This window comes from Taurulus bubalis, assembly GCF_910589615.1.
Source record: "Taurulus bubalis genome assembly, chromosome: 18".
Taxonomy (NCBI): domain Eukaryota; kingdom Metazoa; phylum Chordata; class Actinopteri; order Perciformes; family Cottidae; genus Taurulus; species Taurulus bubalis.
The window spans coordinates 20325726-20333355 of NC_136606.1; positions in this window are offsets into that span (position 1 = coordinate 20325726).

Genomic DNA, 7630 nt, shown 5'->3' on the forward strand with positions numbered 1-7630 from the left:
TCCCGTTCTCTGTCAGAGAGGAAATTACAAGCTTTGAGACATTATTAACCGAACATGGAAAATTGATGAAATATCATTGAAAGAAAAAGGTAGTGTGATATGACATATGTGTTGATGTGTGTTTTAGTGACTAACAGAATGGCATTTACTTGGTAGAAAGCAGTGGAAATCCATGGAATGGTAAGTCCTGACAGAGTATGGTTGGAAGAGCTGGTAATTAGAACGAGTTGATCGCAGTTAAGACTTATTAATGGTCTCCAGCAGCGAGGTGTCGGTGTTTTGATTGGTATCAGCTAGGATTGGTATGAAGTCAATCTTCTTGCTCATGGTCTTGTTTACTGATGCGACCTGCATATAGTATTATAGAGCCATCCGTGTTAAATTGAAACTTCTTCATAACCAGTTAAACGTTCTATGCAGCGACTGTGGCTCAGTGGTAGTGCTCGTCCATGTCGATGTGTTCTTGGGCAAGACACTGAACCCCAACCTGCTCCTGTAGCTGTGCCTACAGTGTATGAATGCTAGTTAGTCCTGATGAGCAGGTGGCACCTTGCATGGTAAGGCAAGGCAAGTTTATTTGTATAGCACATTTCAACAACAAGGCGATTCAAAGTGCTTCACATAAAACCATTAAAAGCATCAAAACATAATGCAGATTTAAAAACAGTTAAGAAAACATTAAAACAGTCAAAAAGCAAAATAAAAAATAAAAGCTGAAAAAGCAAAATAAAAAATAAAAGTTGAATAAAAGTTGCAGTGCAGTTTAAGAAATAAAATGCAGTAGTGAGATGCAGTAATTGAATCTGGTTCAGTTAAAGGCAGCAGCAAACAGAAACGTCTTCAATGTGGACTTAAAGGAGCTGAGGGTCTCAGCAGACCTGCAGCTTTCAGGACCTTGTTCCAGATGTGTGGAGCAGAAAAGCTGAACGCTGCTTCTCCATGTTTAGTCCTGATCCTGGAACAGAAAGTAGACCCGTCCCAGACGACCTGAGCGGCCGGGATGGTTCATAAGGTAGCAGCAGATCACAAACATACTTAGGCCCTAAACCATTCAGTGCTTTATAAACCAGCAGCAGGATTTTAAAGTCAATTCTTTGTTTGACAGGGAGCCAGTGCAAAGACCTCAGAACTGGAGTGATGTGATCCACTTTCCTGGTCTTAGTGAGGACTCCAGCTGCAGCGTTCTGAATCAGCTGCAGCTTTCTGATTGACTTTTTACAGAGGCCTGTGAACACACCGTTACAGTAGTCAAGTCTACTGAAGATAAATGACCTGTGAACACACCGTTACAGTAGTCAAGTCTACTGAAGATAAATGACCTGTGAACACACCGTTACAGTAGTCAAGTCTACTGAAGATAAATGACCTGTGAACACACCGTTACAGTAGTCAAGTCTACTGAAGATAAATGACCTGTGAACACACCGTTACAGTAGTCAAGTCTCCTGAAGATAAATGACCTGTGAACACACCGTTACAGTAGTCAAGTCTCCTGAAGATAAATGACCTGTGAACACACCGTTACTGTAGTTAAGTCTACTGAAGATAAATGACCTGTGAACACACCGTTACAGTAGTCAAGTCTACTGAAGATAAATGGCCTGTGAACACACCGTTACAGTAGTCAAGTCTACTGAAGATAAATGCATGGACAAGTTTCTCCAGATCCTGTTGAGACATAAGTCCTCTAACCCTTGATATATTCTTCAGGTGGTAGTAGGCTGCTTTTGTAATTGTCTTGATATGGCTGTTCAGGTTGAGGTCTGAATCCATAACTACACCTAGATTTCTGGCTTGGTTTGAGGTTTTTAACATCAGTGATTGAAGCTGAGTGCTGACTTTCAATCGTTCGTCTTTGGGATCAAAAACAATTACTTCTGTTTTATCTTGATTTAATTGAAGAAAATTCTGGCACATCCAGTTATTGATTTCTTCAATGCATTTAGCCAGCCCTTGTATGGGACTATAGTCCCCTGGTGATATAGTTATGTAGAGTTGTGTGTCATCTGCATAATTATGATAACACACTTTGTTGTTTTTCATAATCTGAGCCAGTGGAAGCATGTAGATGTTGAACAGAAGAGGCCCCAGTATTTTGTATTGTGTAATTAGCTACCGACACAAAGTATTGTCGGTCCTTCAAGTAGGATTCAAACCAGTTAAGTGCTGCGCCAGAGAGTCCTACCCAGACTTCAGTCTGTCTAGTAGTATGTCATGATCAACCGTGTCGATTGCAGCACTGAGATCCAGTAATACTAAGACTGAGATTCTGCCACTGTCTGTGTTTAAGTGGATGTCGTTGAAAACCTTAACAAGAGCAGTTTCAGTACTGTGGTGCTGACGAAAGCCGGACTGGAAGACATCGAAACAGTTATTTTCAGCCAAGAAGTTGTTCAGCTGTTGAAAAAACGCTTTTTCCATTATTTTACTTAAGAATGGGAGGTTTGATATTGGTCTATAGTTTTTCAATATTTCGGGGTCTAAACTAGCTTTCTTTAGAAGTGGTTTAATAACTGCAGTTTTTAGGGCTTGTGGGAAGACACCTGAGAGAAGGGATGTGTTTACAATTTGTAAAAGATCAGCGGTCATGCAGTGAAATATTTTTGAAAAAGTGTGTTGGTAGAATATCCAAGCAGCAGGAGGATGTGTTCAGATGTTGTATAATGTCTTCTAGGCTTCTTTGGTTAATTGAGTGAAATTGCGTCATGATATTTGAATGGATGCTATTTAAAGATGGGGACAACACAAATCCTGTGGTTGGTGTGGAGCCACCGACTGCTTGTCTAATTCTCTGAATTTTATCAGCAAAATAGGAGGCAAATTGATTGCATGCCCAGGTGGATTGGAGCGTAGCCGTTACCGACACCGGAGGGTTTGTTAGCCTGTCCACGGTAGCAAATAAGGCGCGTGTATTGTTTTTGGTTATGATGTCAGAGAAGAAGACCTGTCTTGCATTTCTAAGTTCCAAATTATAATTGTGAAGTCTCTCTTTATAGATACCACAGTGAACCTGGAGATTAGTTTTTCGCCACCTGCGTTCAGCTTTCCGACACTCTCTTTTCTCTATTCTGACCAGTGTGGCATTTCTCCAAGGGGATCTTTTCTTACCCGAGACAACCTTCACCTTAGTGGGTGCAATGGCATCAATAACATTTTTAACTTTAGAATTGAAGCCATCCACAAGCTCATTGACTGAGATGCAAGAGAGGGCTGGTGTGGAGCAGAACTTCTGAATAAATAGTTCACTGGTGTTTTCAGTGATGTAACGCTTTGTCACAACCTTGGCCATCATTGTGACTGGGTGTCAATGTGTGAATGATGTCTGATTTGGGCTCACGTGCTGATGTAAAATCCAGTTAGCTCAGTGATGAATGGAAATCTCACAGTCTGATCTGGCATGCCTGAAATAAACAGCCACTCATTGTTTATGTGTGTTGACTCTAATCTCTGTGAGAACATATAAAGACGGTCAAAGGATCGTTCATTCTTCTGGATGTTGTTTAATTTTGGGGGCTACTTCCCTTGAAGTCTGCATTTCAATACCAAATATATCCAAACGCGTCAACAAGGCTGTTTCTTTTCCAAAGGCTGCGTCACATGCATACAAAATGGTTTTACCCAAGCTAGAAGGACACAAATGGCTTGTGCTACTGTTTCCTCTCAGTTTTATTTAGGCACAAATTTAAAATATGCACCGAAGCAGATGGATGGAAATGCACTCGGTGACAAGTAATGTTTGAGCTAATATAAACTAAATTGAATTTCCAGATTGATTTGCATTTTCCACACAGCACTTAAATAAAGCAAACATCCAAAAGAAGGGACAAGGAAGCAACACTAAAAATGAAGTATATGCTAGGTTCAATCACACGCTCCGACCCTCCCCAAAAACCTGTATCCGTGCCTTGTGCACTAATGTGCCCTTGCTCTCATTGAGAGTGGCTGCTAGCTCGACAGCTGTGAGTAGTCACAAGAGCAACGGGGTCATCCTTCAACCAGACACATTTCCTCTTAAATTACAGTAAACAACTGGCAGCTACAGCTTCCAGCATTCAACTGTAATTCTACAGCGTACCAAATGTAATTTACAAAACTGTAATACTCTAAAAATGATTACAGTACTGTGCTGTATAGAAATGACATTATACTGTTATTTTAGTGTTAGTGCAATGTCCATGTACAGTTCATTACCGTAAGATGTATTACAGTACTGTATATTTACAGTGTGACACTAGAAGCTAAAGGTTTTAAAATGTTATGTCACGATGTGTGAAGGAGGACCCAAACGCCAAGGCAACGATTAAAAAAAAAGTAATTTATTTTAACGAAAAATAAGGAAAGGCTTCAAAAGGCTTAAACAATTACTATGTACAAACATAAAAGGTGAACAATCTTACTCACACGGCGGACCACGGAGTCAACACACAGTATGATCCCACACTAAGGCAGGAGACAAACAGGGTTTAAATACACCGGGAGGGGCAGGTGATTAGACACAGCAGGGAACAATCAGGGACAATCAACAAACAATCACAAGGGCAGAAAGTGCAGGAAACTCAGAGGACACACAAGACAAGGACTAAAAAATAAAACAGGAAACGGACAAACTCACGTCATGACATGTTTCATTTCAAAATAAAACACCTGAAAATTGCTAACATAGAAACAACTCGGACAAGAGATAGCCTGACAATAATATACGCTTTTATTAAAGCCACACACATTCCATAACTGACAATTTTACAGTGATCACATTTTTGCAAAATACAAATAATAAAAGCACCACATTAAATTGCATTCATTAAAGCAAATGCATCAAACACATTCAGTAGCAAAACATTTTAAGTAATTACATTAATGGACAATACAATCAGACCAGAACACTGAATCAAGTTAAACAGATTCTCAACAATTCTATATAGAACTTGTATAATAAACTAAATGTACCCCGTCTTCAGTATCACTTTTTTATGAGTACTACATGAAGGCCCACTCAATGTCCAGGAGGTTTTTTATAAGGTTGGCCACATGGGATTGACATTATATATTGTTTTACACGTTTGGGCTTGCCAGGTGTTTTGCACCTCCCGCCAGGATAAATTCCTTGTATGTGTAAACTTACTTGGCAATAACTGGTTCTGATTCTGATCCAACTACTACTGCCGACCCCGCTTCGGCATGTTGAAAGAACAGCCTGAGATCTGGAAAGGCTTTGCTCTACGCTTAGCACTGGTCTAAGCGCAACACTTTCCACCGTGATAAAAGAAGCTTTGAACACAGCTTTCAGATCGTTCTACTCTGTATCAATGAGAACTGACTGAAACCATACTCATTGATACATTTTTGTGCATTTTTGAGACCTTATCAATAAGCCCAGAAGCTGCACTTGATGCACCAATAGTAAGAAGTACTTCAAGCCATTACAGCTATGCAAAGCAGTACATCTTTGGCCCTGACGGATACCCCACTGGATTTAATTCCTAAAAAATCTGGTCTCCTTACTTCTAAATGTTTTCAATGAGTCCATGAAGCATGGTCTTGTACCAACTACTCTAACACAAGATTCAACCTCTTCATTACTTCAACCAGAACCAGAACTGCTTATTGCAATTTGTCAGATGCCTGCTCCGGTAAAATGAAAGGTTTTCTAAAGGTATTTTGGGGCTCAGAAACACAATTTCATCCACAATCAACACCAAGTTATTTTTTAATGGTATTTTGGTAACTTTAAAGGTAAATAACACACACATTCTTTATATTGCCCAATATCTTTGTATAATGATGATTTTTAAATCCTGGCAAAGATATTGGTCACTTTTGGAGACTGATCTTCCCAATATCACATCAGTAGATCAAACTCCATTCAGGGGAGTCATTAGGTGGGCTGGCCCTGCCACATTTATTATTATTATTATTATTATTATTATTAGGCAGCTACGATACAAAAACTGACATTATGGATGCATGCGCCTCAGAATAACTGGTATCTATTGGAGAAACAAATTTCCCAAAAATGTCACATTATTTCTTTAGTCAAGTGAAGATCTATATTTTTTATTATCCGTGATATTGAATCAGTATATTCTGACTTCAGGACATTGAAAGCACCACGGTGATTCCTGGTGTCCTGGCTAGCTGATTGGCTTGGGCTGCCAGGCCATAACACAAATAAAAAAATTTAAAAACTGAACCTCCCACCTGAACCGGGCCCTGTGCTACCAAACAGAATCGTCAGGTTTAAACCTGGATTGTCAGTCCTACGACTGTGGTTCCCTCTTTCCTGGGATAGACTGTCATACTACACACCTATCCTGCTCCGGAGGTTATGTTTGAGATGAGAGATCAACTCATACAAATGCACCGCCCACTGACCAATCAAAGCTCTTATGGGATTGTAAAACGATATCACAGAAATACGACAAAGTTAAAGTCATAATCCAGGCTGAGAGCAACACAGTTTAAACTGTGTGAATGTTTCACAGATTTGTATCACTTGCCCCATCACAAGATCTGACTATAATTACATGAGTGTATTTTGTTAACTGAATGTGTTGCGTTGATGTATTCTTTCAGCTGTAACCCAGAAAGCGTAAAACTGACTTGGGAGCAAATACAAATAAGTAGGGGGAGTATTCCGAGGGGAGTTTCACTGAGAACAATACTCTCTTTCTCAGCACTGATCACATTAACACAGTTACGCATTTACACCTGGAAGCTGTCCAGAACAACCAGTCTTCTGCCACTGAGCCGCTCTACTGGTTGAAGCCATTGTTTTGAGCGGTGCCACATGCTAATTCACTAACAAGGACCACGGCAATAACGATGTGGGTTTCAAATGGCTTATTGCAAGACAGAATGAGAGGCTTAGATTTAAGAAGCAGAAAGGGGTTAAGGGATGAAGGGATGGTAAACAGACCTGTACTTGTATAGATCTTTTCTAGTCTTCCGACCACTCAAAGCGTTTTCACACTACTTGTCATCATTCACCCATTCATACACTGATGGGAGGAGCGAAGGTTCCACCTGCCCATCAGGACTAACTAACATTCATACACACATTCATACACCGCAAGCACAGCTAGAGAGCAAGAGGTATTCATCTTCCACCACATTTTAGCAGTGAAATGAGGAGGTATGATAGAGATTTTAATATCACAAATCAGCCATTACTCAAAGCGAGCATCAGGAATGAATACAAACAAGACTTCAGACCACGTTTAGCTCAAAGCTGCACGTGATGCACTCAGGTACAGTAAATGTGAAGGCGCATAGTGGATGCCATGGGGAAGACCACTGTAGGTCTAATAAGGTTTTGGTTTTGGTTTTGTTGCCTCCGGAATCATGTTAAGTGCATTTATTTAGCCATTTTATGTAAATGATTGGTATCTGGACTCCAAATGTATGAAAAGTGTTACACTGGGCCAACATTTCATCTTTTCATTCTGTTTGTGCCAGCACAGAACATTCTTCAGCTTTGACATGACATGTTGAGTTCAGTATATCGTCTCAGTGGAAGCCACTTAGTACAATGGAAGCTAGTGGATGTATGACAGCAACAGAGGAAGGAGAGGATCCTTCGACTCAAGCCCAGCAGGAGTTCATGTCTCAGGGTTAAAGAGGCTAAGACTGG